Here is a 20,625-nt window from a genome sequence, read left to right on the forward strand (position 1 = left end):
AAAAAAAAAAAAAAAAAATATTCATCATGGTAATTATTTGATTAATGTGTGTGTCTACCACCAGATACTAAGCTCCATGACATCAGGAACCATGTGTTTTTGCTCACCACCATATTTCCAGGATTTAACATGGTGTCTGGTACATAGTAGAATTTCGTGCATGTTGCAGTTTTATGTTTAAAACATAATTAGAGGAGAAGGAGCCCATGAAGAAGACTGAGAAGGGATGAACTGAGGTAGTTGTAAAATATGGATGAATTGGAATCCTGGAATTTTTAAGGAGAAACTTTAAAAAGAAGGGCTTAGTCAACAGCATCAAATGCTACAGTCAAGTGACTAAGACAGGAATGGAAAAATTTCCCTTTGGCAGTTAGGGAGATATGGATTAGCACGGAGAAAATACCTTCATTGGAGTAGTGAGGATGGGCAGGGGCAGTCAGAAGTCAGATTATTTCTGAAGAAAAGAAGGTGGGAAATATAGACAAGTATTTTGTGAAGATACTATGAAGGAAAGGAGTGGGAATTATAGCCAGAGGGAGATTTAAGGCACTTACATTAAACCAAAGTTTCTAGAATAAAGCAGAGCAATATTTTCTTGACATTACAGTAGGTAAAAAAAAGGTCTTAAACAGAACACAAAATCACTAAAAATGAAGGAAAAATCTGGTAAATTGGACCCCATTAAAGTGGAACACTTCTGTTTACCAAAGGACACTACTTAGAGTATTTAAAGACAAGTTACAGCATAGATCTTTTATATAGGTATAATATATACTATGTATGCATATATTATGTATTAATGTATTTATATATTATAAACTATGTAAGAATATATAAGACTTTACATATAAAATATATATTATGTAAGTGTATGTATGCATATATATGTATATATATATGAGAGGGACAGAGAGAGAGAGATCAGGAGAAACATATCCACAATACATAAAGAGAAACAGGAAATAGACACCCCAAATAGAAACATGGACAAAGCACTTGAACGGATCCTTGCTATCTGAATGGCCAATTAACCTGGGAAAAGTTGGTCAATGTCATTACTCATCAGGTAAATGTAAATTAAAACCACAATTAGATATCTTTACACCTGTGCTGGAATAACCACCACTACCAACAAAATTGAAAATACCAAGTTTTGGAGAGGATATGGAACAACTGGATCTCTCATATATTGCTGCTGGGAGAGTAACTAGATCCATTTACTTTGGAAAACTGACAGTATCTACTAAAGCTGAATATATGCACACTCTATGATACAGAAATGCTACTCTCAGGTATACACCCCCAAAATGGGTACATATGTTCAGCTAAGAATGTTCTTGGTAGCCCTATTTTACAATTCCTATTTAATAGAAGGTCCACACTGGAAACACATTAAATCTCTATCACCCGTGGATTAATTTGTAGATTATTCATACAGTAGCATACTATACAGCAATGAGAATTAATGGACAAAGCTACATGCATGACATAACATGGATATTTTTCACAAACATAATATTGGTCCAAGAAGCCAGACACGAGAGAAAATATGGATTAATTCAATTTAGAGAAAACTGTCAAATAGGCAAAATTAACCAATGGTGTCAGAGGTCAGGATAGTGGTTATCCTTGGGAGAGGGAATTCCCTGGTGGGGGAACAATAGAGGTTTCTAGGGTGCTGGTAACATTCTACTTGTTGATATGGATGGAATTTACAGAGGTGCATTTACTCTGAAAATTCTTCTTTTATGGTGTTTGCTCTTTTCCCTATGTATATCCTATTTCAATAAACAAGTTTATTAAGCAAATGAACACTTAGAGTTGTTTGCCACCATTTGTATGTTGATTGGAAAGGGCCAGTAAAAGGGAGAGAGAGGAGGAATTTGATGGGATGCTGCCCTGAGGAGGTGAGTAGGATGAGGTGAGGGCACAGGTGGGAGGGACAGCCTTCCTCCTCTAGGATAGAAGGGAAGGTAATATGTATTTTTGCAAGGGGTTAGAGAATGTTTTCAATAGGCAGAGGGTCTCTCTTTTTCTTTCCTTAACATCTTTTGTCCTAAACTTTGTCTCTACCTCTCCCACCTTCACGCTTTTGGGTAGTTCACATTTGTCTAAAGAATTACAAAGAATTGCCTTATGTGAAATTCTTAAAAGTGTTGAGGCTGTTTCTAAAAAGGTTTCCCAAGGGTTTTGTTCTCTGTTAGACCATTCTTATATTGATTAGTAACTAAGACAGATTGTGTTTTCTTTTTCTCTTCCTTCTGTGCATGTGAGAATAAAGATTTGATTGGGAGCTCTGGTGTAGGCACTTATAACAGGATTAAGTACAGAATAAGAATAACTTCTGCATGAAATTAAAAGATAATAAGGCCCTAATGTTTACTGAAAGCAATTTATTTTGTTCTACCAGCTTGATTATCTCCTTTGGAGAGAGTGAACACTTCTGCCTACTTCTTTCCTGTCACTGCCCAGACTTGCCTGGAGTGACTTACCACCTCACAATCGCAACTGAATTATCCTCATAATCGCTTCAGTTTTCCACTTAGCTGAAGTGATGGGGGCTTTCTTTCAGAATTGGGCCAAATCAGGCAGATTTCTTTGGAATGACTATACAACATGGTGTAAAGAAAATTTAAGGGCAAGATGTGCAGAGGAAATGAAGGTAACTTCTTGGGAATTAGAGCTCTGTAATCTTTTGAGGTTTCTGAAATTTTTTGACTGGCACACTATCCCTGCATTAGGCCATTTTCTTTAAGAACTTTATAGGCAATCTTTCTTTCTCACCAGTTCTCTCTTAACTAGTGGAGAGTGAGGTTGTGCAGGTGGTTTCACAGAACCTTTGTGATTAAGTCACTGAAGATCAAATAGAGGGAAGAAAATAGTATCCTAATGTATCCCAACTGTTGTGGCTCCTAGCTTTGTTCAGTAATGATGCAAATCATCTTTATATTATTTCTTTCTCTTATCAAGGGAATCTAATTTTTTTCTTTTCTTCCTTTCTGGTAAAACATAAGATATACCTAGCTCTACGTACCCAGAACAAATTCTACACCTTTTGAGATTCAGTTTAAGTTCTATACCTACATGAATGCTTCCAACATTACTACAAACCTTAACTATCTTTATTTCTGTGAACATATAAAATGTACACATACTCTACCATACAATTCATTGTTAACAATATAACTGGTTTATCACATGTGCTTGTCTGGTATTTCCAACTACTTTAAAGCTCTCTGAAGATAAAAATCATGCATTATGCTTCTGATTTGTAAACTCAGTAAATGGTTTCTATTTTTCATGGCATCTTAAAAAATAAGTTTAAGAACCCTATTAATATTAAGAAAGAAACCTACATCCTCAAGTCAATTTCATCAAATTTCAAATTAGGTATTTTTACAATAATTTACTTCTTGTTTGGAGTTCATAAGAAAAATGAGATAATAAACGAGAGTTGAAGTGCAAACCTCAACCTCGGTCAAGATGAAAATGAAAAGAGAAGTAGGGAGTTATGAGTAGCTTGGCTGTTCAGGTATGGAAATAATTTTTTCTTCAATTATTTGGAGCATAGCCACACACATCTGCTTATGTGCCAGAATTTGGGTTTACACCGATGGAACTAATTTTACTAAAAATATCTTGACTCAACAATTTTATAACTTTAAAACCAAATGTTACTTTTATGGAGTTTTAGCCATTTCCTTTTTTTTTACTCTTTCTTTTTTCAAAACTTTGGAACTAAGGAAACACAATGGCAACTAACCATCAATGGAAGCTATTAGTTATAATGACAAGTGACAGTTGTTTGTAATTATACCACGAATTTCCATGAAAAAAAAATTAAGCTTGGCACACAGAACATCAATACCAAAGTACAAACACTTTTCAGCTTTTCTAAGCACCAGTTTTAATTTTTTAAAGATTGAGCTTTAATGTGTATAAAACTTTATTTTTATTTTTTATTTTTTTGCTTTTGATTTTCTTAGGTCCTGTGAGTGGTCCAGGATGCAGTCAGCAGAGCACACATATTTGATAAATACTAGTGAGATGAATCAATTTCATGTCCACAAAATGCAGCTATTATCCCAGTTTGCCATTACAAAGATGTTTTCTAAGGCCACAACAAAGGTCAGACCAGGACAGAATGGCAACCAAGGGTCTCCAGGTGGAAGAGGGGATATGGGGGTGTTATATATTGATATGGGGGTGTTACAGAGTCAGAGAGGATGAGATGGCAGAGCTCAGCGACATTAGATAGAAGTCATTGCATAATGACTCACCTGGGAGACTGAGGTGTTGTGTCTCAATTCCCGAGCCTCCTTCCCCCTCCCCATTCTCTTGTTCATCTTCCATTTTTTCTCATTCAGTCCTATTCTACACCCCAGTTGGTCAAGAATCTTCTATTTTCAATCACTTCCTATTTTCTTCACAAATTTTTTTTTGTTTCTAGGTTTCAGTCCCAATCAGTCCCTCCTCTCCTTTTGCTTTGTCTCTGGTATTGAGTATATTTGTTGTTTGGTTGTCACTTTCTTTCCTAATTCCTGAAAAATTGGATCTCAGTTTCTTTTTCGTCCTCAAGGACCAGAGAGTCATTCTTCATGTAGAACTTTCAGAAACATGATTGATCTTATTTTTACAACAGACTTTCTGCTTCTTGACCAATTTGTGCCTTGGGTACTACTTCCTTCAAAATCCACAATGCCCTAAACCCCCAAAATAACTCAATAGATGGAGTGCTGTAGGTTCAACAGTGGTAGCAGTAAGGAACTCATGATGTGTGTGTGGAAATTGGAGAGAGGATTGAAGTAAACCCCAGACAGAGATGTGATATGGGTTATGTGATTATGAAATGGAATTGCATCTGGGGAAGTAACAGAATTGGAGGACTGCAGGGGCTGAGAGGACTTTGGAGGACTGCAGGTGTTGAGAGTACTTTAGAGGCCCAGTTCTTTGGCTGTGAGAGAAGAAAGATGAAAAAGTAGGAAAGGGAGAAATACGATATTGTGTATTGTGAGGCAGATTTATTTCCTTCCAATATGCCTATAGAACTGATGAGAGATTGTTGATAAGAGATTGTGGTGGCAGAATGAAGCAAACTGTCAATCAGGAAGCCAGATTAACAGTGCACAAAGATAGCATAGCTTTAGGAAGTGGCTGCTGTAGATTTCGGTGCAACCACCCAGACAGTTATTAGGAAGTTGAGGACAGTTCAATGTCCACGGTGCCTACTGTACCATATTTATTTCTAATAAATAAAATAGAACATTTCATTTTTGTTTAATGTGACAGACATGTACTGAGGACTTATGATGGGCTATGTAGGCCTGTGCCATACACTGACGATAGTAGAGAGAAACAAAAGAAGAAAGGAAGAAATGATAAATAATAAAGGGAGCAAGGAAGGTAGAAAATATGGAAAGAAGGTGGAAGAAAGAAAGAGAATTGGTTCCTGTCCTCAGGGGATGTATCTTCTCATAAATTTTGTTGTTGCTCTCTTAGGTTGCATTAATAAAGTATTAATAAATTAGAATGAAGTCACAGCATAATAAATATGGATGTTATAGGTTCCTTTAAGTGGATGGTCCAAAAGCTTTCACTTTCTCCAAATTGTGTATGCCAGCCCTAAAATAGCTGAGTGATTGCTTCAGCTTAGCTGCTTCATCTTACATATGGAGAACCAGGCATGGTGCCATTATTTATAAACGTGCCCTCATGGTGACAACTCTGGTTTTTGTTTCGCTTATTTCAACATTAACATATATTTGATACATGGTTTTTCTGTACTACAGATTTTGGTCAGATGGTCAAGTGGATATGAAAAAAAAAAATCAGGTCAGTGGCATCTATCATTTTCATGGTTTGAAGTAAGCCTGGGACAGAGACAGAGTCCATTAAGTTAAAGATTAAAAAAAACCTGCCTTAAGATGATAAAGTTAGGAGGTGCCGAGTAAGAGCATCTGTTTTTCAGAAATTGAGAACTAAAGCCTGCGGCGAGAACAAAAGAGTTTCCCTACTCCACATTTTAAGTTTAGGGTGCCCATCAGCTGTTGGGCTGTCCACTTCCCTACAGGGATGGCTAAGGAGTGCCTTTTCATCAGAGGTAGGCCCTCTCAACCTGGCTCCGCTTCTTTGAATTCATGTAAGACAGAGGCTGGAAGTGAGCTGGTTATGCCTTTTGCAGAGTGATTTTTCATGTAGAGAAGGTATCACCTTCATTCTCCTTTCTGTGGGAGATGAGAAGGGTATCCAACTGGTTGCTGTCTCTCAAGGCAAGGGAAAGGAATCACAGAGTTGGGGCAACTCCACTAGAGGGGAAAATGACGTCCAGTGTCCTGCAGGATCTCTGCCAAGCAGCTAAGCTTGCTCATCTGTCTTGATAATGCTGAATCAGAGAGTTGGCATGCTGGCATGGTTCCTCAAGTTCTCAGCCCCCAGAGTTAGGGGGAATGGACTTATCTATGCCATTAGGCTCCAGAGTTGAGGGCTGTGGTGGGTATGTGGGATTGGGGTTGCCAGTTTGCTGGGGACTGCTACAGTAAGGAGCGGATGCTCGTGTGCCAGAAGAATGCTGCTTGATGCAAGCACTTGGGGGTGCTCAAAACAAGAAAAGAGGAGTGATCTTGCCATTGGCAGTGCATAGCAAAATATTTGTTTTCCTTCTCCCTTCTTTCTCCAGTAGTATCAACGATAACCTAAATGAAAGGGTCGGGAACCAAAGACTAGGAATAGTGTTCGTGCAAGGACATTCTCACCTATTGTGTATTTAAAGAATTTTCTCTAATTGTGAGATTAAATATTTTAATGATCAGAATAGAGTCTTAAAAATGAAAATGGAACTGCCTTAACTAGTGCATGTTAAAGTTTTTGAAGAAGAGATTAATATGTCGTAATGAAATTCATTGCCCAGAGAAAAGGGGAACTCAAGACAGCATGTTGGTTACAATTATTGGCAAAAATAAAGTTGTTTTATATTTATACCACATGACTTGATAATGCTCACTTTCAGTTGTTAGAGTTGTGCTCAGTGAGCCCTGCAGGAGGTGGATAGCCCCAACAGCTGGTGGTACTTGGAATCTTTCATCCTTAGCTGTGAGCTTTAATGATTATCTCTGGGAAAAGAGGATATATTTCACTAAGAATTACACACTATCCTATTACACTAAAAATACCCTAGATAAAAACATGAAGGACAGACATCCTACTTAACAGTGACACATTGAGAGTTTTCTCTTCATTCCTAGGTGTAAGAAAAGAGGCCATTGATCAAAAGTTCTCTTCAGCAGTTTATTGAAAGCCTTAGGCAGCAAGAAGAAAAGATACAAAAGATAAAAGGATTGGAAAGGAAAGGAAGATACAAAGTTGTCATTATTCACAGATGGTGTGATTGTGTGTACTAAAAAATCTTCTAAAATCTATATATTAATTATTACAATAACAGTTTACCAAGTTTCCTGAATACCAATTAGTGGACAAAAATACATGGACTTTTCTGCATATTAGGACTACATAGTTAGAGAATGATGCCATTTAAATAGCTTTAAAAATATCAAATGTGAATTCCAGGTTCCTATAGGATTATGGTAACTACCTAAATCTGAACTTCCTCCTGTATCTTCTGAAAATATTAAGTTTAACAAAAAGAAGAGAAAAACGCACCCCTAATTCACACCTAAAGCATAACTAAGAGACAGAGAATACTACAAACTTACTTGAACTTGTAAGTGGGAAAATACATATCCAAAACCATCAGAGTCATCTCTGGATCCCAATCCAGGACAGAGTCAAGTAGAGACTGTACAGGCACAGGAGAGGGGAGAGGGTATTAGCAGGAGTGAAGCACAGATGAAATCACCCTCTGAACAAAGGATCCCACTCTCAGTGTAAATACTGAGAATCAATGTGAACCCTGGTGTAGGAGAGTGCCAGCTACTGGGGAATGAAATGGAAGAGGCTTGAAAGCTTATGAGACCAGAAGCGACCAACTTGAGAAGGCACCAGTTCTGGGGTACCAGGATGCAGTTTGGAACGAAGGAGGTTTTCTTTGAAGGCTGATTGGTAAAGGGAATTAGGGGAACAAGCAAGATATAAAAATTAAGTGCCTTACATAAAAGAGTATGATTAAGTCCCAAGAAATAGCAGACATCCCCAAAGGTACATCTATTAAAGAAGCTCAGCTTTTCTATACCAACTAAGAACCATTAATCCACCTAAAACCTTCACCTCAGTCTCTTCCCATGGAGAAACACCTGTTATTTATGATTCAGGAAAATTCAAAACATTTAAAATTGAACAGAAAATGTCAGTTAACACCCACACAAAGCTACTTGAAAAGGGAAATTAGAAGTGAAAAATCAAAGTTTTTCACACTGTAAAAACATTTCTCACCTCCCACACCACTAGAAAACAACTATGAAGCAGGAGGCAACTGAAATACATTTCAGCGTTCATTAAATATCATTAAACAAGTATTTTCACACATGAAAGAACACTTTGAATCAGAAATCCAAAAACCTAGAATGGAGAAGAACAACAGCATAAGAAGAACAGAAAAGAAAAAAGTGGAAGATGTGAGACACATGTTAATCAAATAAACTCAGGGGAAACAGGCGAGAAAAAAATTTTTTATAATCCTTTCAGAGATGAAGATGAAATTACAGCTTACTCAAGGGAGAATAGGTAGATGGACTGAAAACCGTGAAGGGGAGGCATGGAAAGAGCCAAGAGTAGGAAAACCAAATTTAACAAGTAAATGGATGAGAAAGGAGTAGATATAGAAGACAGGCAAAGAGAGGCCAACATACAAGGGATCGTGCTCTCCAAGGAAGTACGAAGAAAATGATAGAAGTAATATTTAAAACTGTAATTCAATAAAAACAATTGTGGAAATTTAAAAATATACTTACATTGACATGTTGGAAGGGCCTACTGTGTACCTGGAAAAGTGACCATAAATGTTACCTCTGAGACATATCCTAGTAAAACTTTTAGACTTAAGGAAAATTCTTGAGATAGGCAAAAAGACCAAGTGGTTTACAAAACAAAGGAAATCAGGCTAGTTTTGGAATTTTGACAGGAACACAGCATAAAGCAACAGTGAAACAGCATTGTCACAAAACTCAAGGAAAGAAAACATAAACTAAGGATTTGATGTCCATTGAAGTTATTCTTTAAGTATCAAGGCTGTAGAAAAACAATTCTAAGCATGAAGAATTTAAGAAATACTGAACTTAGAAACCTTCCTGTGGAACCTCCTAGAGGATAAGCTTCATTAAATCAAGAGATGATTGGGGATAGCTCAGTCAAAGGCATGGTGTTGAGTATTTAATATGTTTAATTGTAGACCTAAGACCAAAGCAAGCAGGGAGGCAGTATGTGAATGTTAGATGTTCTCATAAAATAGAAACAACACAACTAAAAAAAAAGGGTGACGATAAGTGAGACAGGAAGGGGAAAGTAGAATAAGCTCATTAATTACCATATAGGTAATAGGAAGAATTAAAGCTATAGTCGAAGGTTAAGTAAGGGAAATTGGGCTTAGGAACATGACAAAAGGTATTAGTATAAAGATCACCATTAAAACAACAATATCACATTTTCTAAATATAAAAAATAAATGCTTAAGACAAAGGGAATAGAATACCTAAAAATATATTAGCAGAAGTACATTAAATACAATACAAAATAATATGGGGTAGAGACTAAATATTTTAGTTATATCATTAATTCTAACTAGGATAAACCTCACCAATTAAAAGGAAAATATTTTCAGATTGGTTTACAAAGAATATCTAAATTTGTCTAAGACAAATACACCATTTGCAACATGGAGTATTCGACAGCTTTACAAAATAACATGGGAGATTCCTATACACTGATCTGGAGTGAATTTCAGGGTATCTTAGATTTAAAAAAGTGGAAAACATTTAAAAGAATGTATGTAGTATGCTATTTTACACTTTTCTATTTTCCTTTTACCCACCCCCACCCCAACCTAGTCTTTTAAATTGTTTACTAACAAATCACTAATTGCTTGAAGATGGTAATCAAAAATTTAAATAAGGGCCACTAAAACTTGAATATCAATTAAAAAGTGTCATCTTAAAAAAGGCTATAAATCGATGAGAATGTAGTATTTAATCCACAAAAATGTACTGACACAGGTATTTTGAGGAACATGTGCATTCCATGGGAGATGCCTGTATCTGATTTGGGCAGACATTATTTCTTAGATAAATTTGTTAGTAGAGCAAAGGGTTATTACATCTACTGATCAAGCTGTTAAAAAAAAAAGATGACCAGTTAAAAAACACTATTCTTCTTGAAGAGCAGATGAACAAACCTGTGGAAGATATGATAGCCTGGATCATTCAGCATCTATTCCAACTCTTTCTAGTATTCCCTTCCATAGTACACGTTGGAGAGCTAAAACCATCATTTCTCGGATGTCACTGTGGCTCAGATTTTGGATGTGATTTAGGTTCTGCCAATGAGATGCATACATGGAATTATGAAATCAGAACTGAATTAAATGGAGGGAGAGGCAGTGGTATGCAGGGATCCATTTTGCTGGCACTGCTCTAGCATAAGTGGCATGGCATTGAAGTCAGCAGTTCTGGCAACAGCACCTGGACATCCAGGTTATGACCTCGGTGGTATGATGCTGGAAACAGCAGTTGGTGCAATGACGCAAAAACTCTGCACTTCTCTGGCAATCACAGATAGCTATTTCCTTGTTGGGCCAGTTCTGGGGGTGTTCTGGGTGTCAGCGTTGGAGCATAAGCACACTGAGTTCTCTGTACTGAATCTCTTTACTCTTAGAATAACTAGAGATATTTCCCTTTTTCTAAAACCAAATCCTAACTGATAAAATATCCTAGAAGGGGAAAATAATATCCTAAGGAAGATACCTTGAAAATTTGATGTGTGTTTTCTTGAAGTTCCGAGGCCATAGAATTCATTATAGAACACCCTGAACTATTAAACTACCAATAAATAGCAGCCTTCAATATGCTGAGTAACCTGGCCATTCATCCTCCGGTCTCCTTTGACATAGTCATTAGAGAATCAATCCCAAATCCATCATTCCCTTCCTACCTTGCTCCTACCTCTTTGCTTTTGTTTACTACTTTTCAATGATTGCAGCAGCTACTGCCATATAAATCAAAGCAAGCCACTTCTGTTAATTCTGTAACCTGCATTAGAGAGGGATGATTTAGGCTTTTTAAGGAAATGCTAGGACCAGACTCAGGCCTGTCATCTTGGCCCAGGCTAAAGATAAATAGGGCCATCTCTACACATAAAGTTCCTTGACATGGGGCTTTGGGGCCTGGCAGAGGAGCTTTCAAATGGACACCGTTCCTAGCTCTTTGCTGTTACTGGTTCCTGGGGAAGGTGAGTTCTTAGAAAATCCTTGGAGAAAAAGAGGATTGTATTCCATTACAAGAGTCAATAGTTTATCTAGGCTAAGATCTAATAGAGACCTGGAGTTTGATCATAGAAGAACAATTGCCTAGGCCTGTCACATGCTTGTCACAGCAAGACTGGGAGGTTATTTAGGGATGGAAGGGTAAGAATCTTTCAAAGAAGCATGTCTGTTGGCATAGTAAGGCATGCTTATTTTTGTCTAATGCCTTTGCACTTACTACAAGGAAAAGTCTTCCCAACAGCTTTATGTGGCTGGTTTCTCTCCAGTCAGAGGTAGTATGGATAATAATTAAGAACATGAAATCTTCCATGAACATGCCTCTAAATCTCAATTTTATCCATTAACGTATCGTGGCTTAGGGCACAAGATTCATAACTTTGCTGTGTCTCAGTTCCCACAACTGTAAATAGGGATAATAACAGTGCTTCCTTTATAGGGTTGTCGTGGGGTTTACATGGGTAATTACATGTAAAGCAGTCAGAATGGTGCATCATATACATCACATAGATGTTAAGGTATTATTATCGTTCAGATATTGGTTCTCTCCTCAGAAAACCTTGATGACAGTTATATCTAAGAAGTGATCCCCTGCTGTCACTGTCTATCATAGTACCTTAAGTTACTTAGTTCTCACTGCATGGGGAAATTAAAGCACATCAAAGTTAAATAAATTGCCCAATTCATGTAGCTAGTTAGTAGCTGACCATGTCCAAATCATAACAGGAGAATAACAGGAGAATAAGCCATTTCCTGCCCATTACCTCCATTCCCTTCTCCATACCCCTTCATCCCAGAGGAGTCAGAATGCAGCTTAGGTAGGGGTGGGGTAGGACAGGAGTCAAAGAGTAGGTGAGGATGTGGAGAAACAGACCTCTTTTCTCACTGCAGGCAACACTGTGGAGCAGAAACAAGCTGTAGAAGGGATACAGTTTTACTTGAAGTGACATTTAGAGTTTTGTTAGTGAAAGGTCATTGTTCTCATGTGAGATTCACTCTGATTGACAAGGTTCTCAAAAAATTTCATTTCCTGAGACTGGCCAGAAAAATCATGAGATCTGCCCTCAATTTAATCTTAAGAGTAAGGAAGAATTAGCTCCACAGAGCTGGGAAGCTGGGAGAAAGAATGACATTGTTTTCTGTTACCCCTCTATGGAGTGCCACTCTTTGAACGTGGCACACATGACTTGTTGAGTAGCCTCTGTGTGTAGAATGCTGGATTCAGAGATGCAGAGAATCTTAGAGGGGGCTTTTCCCTTAGATTATAAAGATGGATGGACAGATAGGTAAATATTTAGATAAACAGAGAAGCCAAGAGATAAAAAATCAAAACATATTTTCATTTATAGCTATGTAGTAAATAATATAGCTATATCATGGTTCAATATAGATATAAACATATTTCATTTACTTGTAAAAATAGCAATGGTGGTTAGAATGCCTAAGGATAGTTTTATGGATGACAGTGGAATTTGAGGGAGAGCAGAGGAAGCAGCCTCCAAAGCAGGAAGCAATGGGGCATCTCACTCCTGCAAAGAAAATATGTGGGAGGATGGGAATAGATAACTCCTGAAGTTAAGGGAAAGATGCAGAATGCACGTATCAGGTAGAACAGAGTAGTTCTTCATTGGTAGCAAAGAGGACAGTTAGGCCAATAGGACCACTGTGGACAGCTCTACTGCCATCATCTTATATTTAATCTAACTTCCTGTGGTCCCATACAGCCTAGTAAGTCACATTGAAAACTTATTTTACTGGCTCAGGCCAAATAGCCTAGGGGAGTCTTTGTTTCTGTAATCGAAAAGCCATGTAAGAATCAAAGGTTTTCGAGATGGCTATCATCTGCATCCACAGAATTCAATACCCCACTAGAAGTGAAAGACGCCCTTGATTATTAAATGTCTACTTTAGTCAGAGAAACATGTTGGCGACAAGGTTAAACAGCAAGCTTGCAAATTTTTATTTGCTGAATCTGTGAACAGGCTGGTGATAACTCTATTCTTTATGGTAATTGATTCACAATGGTGGTTGCAGAATTTCTTTTCCTGGGTATGCGATGAGGAAGAACAAACGTTTTTCTCTATGATGCTTAAATCAACTTTTCTAGTGTTTTAAATGCTTGGAGTCCTAAGAAGCCCGTGCATTATGTAGCTGAGTGAAGTGGGGTTTCAAATGGCTGCATTCATTTCTACCCTCAGGTCAGCTAGCTTATCTCACTGAGGTAAGGAAAACTATACTTGAATACTCAAAAACAGTGTCCTTTTCAGCTGAGTCCCGTAAAAAATAAAACCAAATTGCATAGGCAGGGACTGTGGCTCGTGCTACTTATTTTTTCAGGTATATTTCATATCTGTATCAGACTGATTCTCTGCCTTTTTAAAAAAAAAATTTATTTATTTAGGCTGTGCCAGGTCTTAGTTGAGGCATGCGGACTTCTTAGTTGTGGTGTGTGAACTCTTAGTTACGGCATGCATGCGGGATCTAGTTCCCTGACCAGGGATCGAACCCCGGCCCCCTGCATTGGGAGTGCAGAGGCTTACCCACTGGACCACCAGGGAAATCCCCCTGACTCCTCTGTATCCAGTGGTAATTGTGATAATTTTGATATGGCTGATTTTAAAAAGTGGCTCCGAATCTAAAGATGGCCAGGACAAAGGAGAGGACATTGCATTTTGAGAGATCTAATGCCTTTGCCATTAAAACCCCTGTAATTATTTGTATAATATAAACATCTACAAATAAATTAATTGGTTTAATTCAGTCTGGGCTTTAAACTGAAAATTTTCACTTCTATTCAATAGAAAAATAACAGAAAGGAAAGAGAGCAGCTATTAACTTGGCCTTGCAAGAGCTATATCTTGTGGCTCTCAAAGGGCAAAGGATCTACTGACCTGGTGCATTTTCACCTCAATTCATCCTTTGGACAGTTATAATTTTTGCACCAACTATGTGCTAAGCCATCATTCCCATGACTGAGTCTCCATAAAACTTCTGAAGACACATAACATCAGCGCTTTATAGCTTACAGTCTTAACATTTAAACCCTTGTATCTTCTACAGGCTTAGGATTAGCTCCTTTTCTTTCAAATGCTTGGAGAATTTATTTTCAACCTTTCTCTCCTGGACTCCACTGCCCCTGCCCTTTCCCACTCCACCACTCCTCTTGCACCTTTCCACGCCTCCAGCTCTTCTGTAATACGTGTGACATATCAAATCTGTTTTCTCTGCAAAGGGGATCATTCTCTGTTGCAGAATTTGGGACCTTTTTTTGTTAAATCAAGGAGAGCACCAGAATGTTCCTTGAAGGAAAAAAAATTTAAAAACTGCTTAATTCTAAAATCACTTAATTATCTCTTAGCCTGCAGCTCACTTCATATTAAAAAAAAAAACCCTCCAAAATCCAACTCTCCATAAATGATGCTTTTAATTCACCCTTGCCAGAAAACACTGACTTCTTTACTGAAGGAAGTCCTGAGTTTTTACTATTTAATTCCCAAACCACATCCTTGATTTACCTTTTCTTCTACCTGCAGATATTTATTACTTTCCATCATGAAGAACACAGATGTTAAACTAAAAAAAAGGCTAAAGATTAACAGGCTTAACATACATATACCACAGAAGGTGGCTGCTCTGTGTTGTCACTTAAATCAAGCTGTGTAAGAGTTTCTTTCTTGGTTGGCTGACAACAGAGCAGTGAGCTATGTGAGGAGAATGCTGTAGTATTTCTCTTGGGCACTTTGACAATCAAGTGTGATAAGTCACATACCATTTTATGTGCCAAGGCAAGTACAATTTAAAAAAGCCCTGGGGCTTCCCTGGTGGTGCAGTGGTTGAGAGTCCGCCTGCTGATGCAGGGGACGCGGGTTCATGCCCCGGTCCAGGAAGATCCCACATGCCGCGGAGCGGCTGGGCCCGTGAGCCATGGCCGCTGAGGCTGCGTGTCCGGAGCCTGTGCTCCGCAACGGGAGAGGCCACAGCACTGAGAGGCCCGCGTACCGCAAAATAAATAAATAAATAAATAAATAATAAAGGTAATGAAAACACCATTTTAAAAAAATTAAAAAAAAAAAAAGAAAGCCCATCTTAGTTGGTAAGATTAGTAGGAGAGTGTTCTCTTTTTTTTGGTGGTACGCGGGCCTCTCACTGTTGTGGCCTCTCCCGTTGTGGAGCACAGGCTCCGGACACACAGGCTCAGCGGCCATGGCTCACGGACCCAGCCGCTCCGTGGCATGTGGTATCTTCCCGGACCGGGGCACGAACCCGCATCCCCCGCATCGGCAGGCGGACTCTCAACCACTGCGCCACCAGGGAAGTCCGGAGAGTGTTCTTAAAAAGACGAATTGTATTAACATGCCTTAAAAAAGTCTTTTTTCACCTTTCTGCAAACTAAAAGTATAGGCCTATATTCTGATCTGATATCTAACATGTTTAGACTCCTTTGGAGCCAGATATCCTTTAAGTGCTCTGTTTGGGAGAGAAAAATCACTCTTTTGTTTTTTAGATGATGGATGCCAATATTTTGGATTTTTGTACAAAAATAACAGACTGGTCCTTGCTGGGTCAAAGTGAAAATTGATCTTCTAGGGCCAAAGAACCACACCAGCCCCATCTATGTACACACACACACACACACACACACACACACACACACACCTGCCAGTATATATTTGTGTAAATAATTTGGGGAAGAGAGTCTGTGAGGATAGAAGTTTTGTGTACAGGTATCCAAGGTAAGAAAGAGAACACTAGAGAGAGCTGCCTCTAGTTCCACAAGGGTTGCGTTGGATTAAGTCTGCATCTCTTTCTCTCTGGTTCTGCTTCAAATATAGTACATCCTAGTTTGGGCACAATCAGGACTGAAAGATGATCATCCTGTCTTGAGTATCCTGTGTGTTTTCTGGTTCATGCATCGCAGGACACGGCACCCTGGGCAAAGTGATAATCCCCTGATGAACAATGCAGAACATAGAGGAGAGCTTGATGCCTGGTGGGGCATGGCAGATGCCCCCATATATACTGGATGCCGTGCTGAGGCCTGGTGGGTGAATGGCAGTGCCTGGTGAGCACAGACTATGTACATGCTGTGAGAGACTTCTCCCAGGCACTTGGCAGGAATGTTCTCTGAGAGGCTCCCCAGACAGGGCCATGTATTCCCTGCCCTGGTTGGGTGACCTCACGAACTAGAGCAGTGGTTTCAGTTAGAGGGGGCTGAGGACTGCAGGGGGCTGACAGGACTGTTGCAAATTTGATGAAAACCAGTTAATCTGAGTTATTTAAGACATAAATATCCTTTTATGTAAAATGCCTTTTCTGAAAATACTGTGGCTTTGAATTTACAGATTTAATTAAAGTGCTTATATTCCTAACCTTTAAAAGCTTTATGAAAAATACTCTTAGAATTGGGTTCCAGGCAAAAGCAGTTTATCTTCAGCAAACTTGGGACTTTGTTGTGTCATAAAATATCCCCAAAGCCCCACCAGACTATAGGGACAAACGAAAACACATGAGTATGAAAACTCAAATTCCACTACCTGAATGCCTGTACATCCTCACAGGAACCTCATTCCATGGCTGGTGGGATTTGCAGTAGTTCTGCTGTGAGGAGACTGAGGTATTGATGTGCTAGTGATGAGTCTGCTTCTGCCTTGGATGACTTTCTGTTCCTTAAAGGCACTCCTGTTCCTTAAAGGGACTAGAGCCTTTTCTTTAACCCCATTCTCCATGCTTGATATTCTGGTAACTGTAGTAGTAGCTGTGACCAGCTCCTGTAGAGGGCTGGACCCAGAGGAGGGAGTACTTCCTTCATCCTCCACCGCTGCTGTAAATTCATCCTTGCGGCCATGATGTCATTGCCAATCAGATCTGATATGACTGTCTGTCCATTGTGGTATCTTACCTTCTGGGTGACTCTCTAACCCACCCAGGATATCATTAGTGATTCTAAGCCCCATTTGAGTCTTCCTTGCTCTCCCAGGGCTGCCCTCTACACTGATGCTTCTCAAACTGAAATATGCACATGAAACCCATGGAGATCTTGTTGCAATGAAGATTCTGATCACTAGGTCTAGGGTGGGGCCTGTGGTTCGGCTGATGCTGCTTGTCCAGGGACTGCACTTTGAGTAAAAAGGCTTTTTTACCCAGAGTGCATCCTCCTCATACTTCTTCCTTCTGGGTCTCAGATTCCTCCCCCTTCTTTCTAATTCCTTTTCCCAAAGTCCTTACATACTTTTGCTTGGGTTATCATGAATGCTTTCTAAATAAAAAGTACCAGGCTATTTGTTGACCCAAAATGAGGTGACCTTCTTAAGTCAGCAGAGCAGATTCTCACTGTAAACCAGAAGTTCTCCAATCTCTTTCTCTCTTCCTGCAGGATACCACCTTCTGTAACCTGCGAAGATAATTCAAGTTCAGTAGCATTTGCCCTGTCGTCTATAACACAGAGTCCCAAAGCCATTATGACAATGTGGCTTCTAGGTCTGCTGACAATCACCTAGAAATATGAATCTAAGTTCATTCAAAAATGCTGACACTTTGTCTCCACTGAATCTGGGAAAACAGAAGGGAGCATATTGTTCTCTTTCCTCTTTGCCATGTTATACCATCAATTTCCTCTAAATTAGCATGCAAAACTGATGAAGGATCTTCATTAGAGTGTTAGGGTACTTTCAGAAAGGAATGCCAACTGGGAGGGAAAAGGTTAAAAGTTCTAGCAAAATTGAAATATTTCCTTGAATAGCCATAGAAAGGTACTTAATGACTGCACCTTCACAACGAAAGTGGACCCTTCTGTCCAGTGTTAACCTCACTCTCTCTCTTTTTTTTTTTTTTTGCAGTACGCGGGCCTCTCACTGTTGTGGCCTCTCCCGTTGCAGAGCACAGGCTCCGGACACGCAGGCTCAGCGGCCATGGCTCACGGGCCCAGCCGCTCCGCGGCATGTGGGATCTTCCCGGACCGGGGCATGAACCCATGTCCCCTGCATTGGCAGGTGGACTCTCAACCACTGCACCACCAGGGAAGCCCCTAACCTCACTCTCTTGATCTGAATTTTACATCATGCTTCCCAAGAATCTCTCTTACATCTCTCATCCTAAACAAAAAGATACCTCACTCCTTTGTATCCATTTGTACCCTTGTCCTTTCTCCGTCCCTTACAATGTCCTGAAGGCTTGGGAAATGGTATGGACTTCAGCCGAGCAGGCAGCAATTCTTTTCACTGTCTGGCCTCATAAGCCCTTCAACTTGACTTTGCTCTTCAGTATTTCCACCAGTGGGAGCTGTGGGCTTGAATGTTCTTTAATGGATTGACCTGTTGGAAAACTTAGAGCATAGGATACATTTAATTTTAAAAAATACTGTTTAAATCCATGTTGGAAAAGGTATATTTCCTCAATTAACAAAGCATGTGGTATCCTACACTTGGGGTTGATTGACACCTGTTGCAATAATCATTTGTTTTATTTTTGTCTCTCCTTGGGGTCTGTTGAAATGACTAAAGAGCTAAGTCAATCTCCAGTGGACCCAAAAAAGTGTCAGATTTTGACCCATTCTGTAATTTTTTTCTTGAGCCGTGGTTTCCTTATTGGTACATATAAACTCTCAGAATATCACAGAATTTCACAAAGGGCTCTAAGCCTACCCTTTGTGTGGTGCCATGGGAGAGCTAGGTAAACCTTCATTCTGGTCCTTTGCTAAGCTGGGGCTCATCAGATTGCTGAATCACTCACACACTAATATTAAGTTCTAGAACTGATATTTTCACTCTGATTTATATCCATGTGGGACAATTCGTGTGCTAAAGGAGATAAATCTGATATTATCAATTGTAAAGTGTTCCATTATTAGTGGCCTGTCTTTCATCCAAAATTTTTTTAAAAATTGGGAAGGGCTTTACCCTTCATTCATCATCAACATAATCATCATTAGGGATGCAACAAGACTTCTCTGTCTCATCTGCGAGGAACATGACATGTAGAGAGATTCTATAAATTTCTCAAGGCCCCACATGATGTGAGTAGCAATCAAGTGCTTGAGTGTTCACTTCTTATTTAGAGACCTCTTTAATAAACCAGTCTACACACATTTCTAAAGCCTAATGCAATTTTCAGACTGCTTCATTTTCTCTGTTATTAAAAACCTCTATTTCAACAGGCCCTCTGGCTATAGTCTACATCTCACTATAGACACCAGCCCCAGAAAGTGTGATTAAAAGCTGACATTTACTTCTGGGAAATGAGAATATGCTCTGAAACTCTGTTTGGTGCTTTTCCACTTGCAAAACAGTTAAAAGTGTTTCTTACTGTTCATTTTTTTCTCACATCTCTAATACAAAGCTCAGTGTTATTATCATTCTGGTTTGGCAGTAACCATCTCAGTGACTATCTCAGTCATCAATAAGCTGGTAGCACAGCAGAGCTATTAAGTGTGTCTCACTGATGGACCACATAGTGTGGTTTTTGCAACCTCTGTATACCTTACTTTCTCATCTCTAAGTTTCCTTAACAGTACCAGATATTTTTTTAACCTAATCTACATTGTTTTTAATTTTTACTTTAAGAACCTTATATAGTATTTACTATATCGCAGGCACTGTCCTAAGAACTTTGCACATATTAACTTATCTACCTTTATAACAACCCCTATATTGTAGGTAGATACTACTGTCATCTCTGTTTACGGATAAGAAAAGTGAGGTCTACAAAGGCTAATTGTTTAAACTTACACAGCTAGTAAGTGTTTGTATTGCCCTTGGCACCCAGTCTGGCTCCAGAATCCATGCTCTTGATCACAGTATTCTTCATTATGAATTACTAGCCTTGCCTAAGTCCTTATAACTCTCAAGTTCTTAATTTGTGGTTTGAGAGATCTTTCTTTTCCTTACTTACCAGTGCTTTGAGGTTTGTTCTGCCAGATTAATCATAAAATACATCTGGATGAATGATGAAAGATCTCACCAAGTCCCTTGGTTAACCTTGTAAGTTCCCAGTCAAAAACACTCAAACCTTTCAGAAGATTCTCTCTGGACAGTTCTTATCTGTTAAATGAAAAGTTCTAGAAATCCCATGCTTGAAGAACTCCAACCACCTCTCCTTTACCCTTCCAACCCCTTTCATGGCTAACATTCACACTGGCAGCCAATCAACACAATTGTAGACTGGGCCTTAGCAAAAGTGAGTTCTGAAACAGATTTGATTCAAAGGGG

This window comes from Hyperoodon ampullatus (genome assembly GCF_949752795.1).
Source record: "Hyperoodon ampullatus genome assembly, chromosome: 15".
NCBI classification, from domain to species: Eukaryota; Metazoa; Chordata; class Mammalia; order Artiodactyla; family Ziphiidae; genus Hyperoodon; species Hyperoodon ampullatus.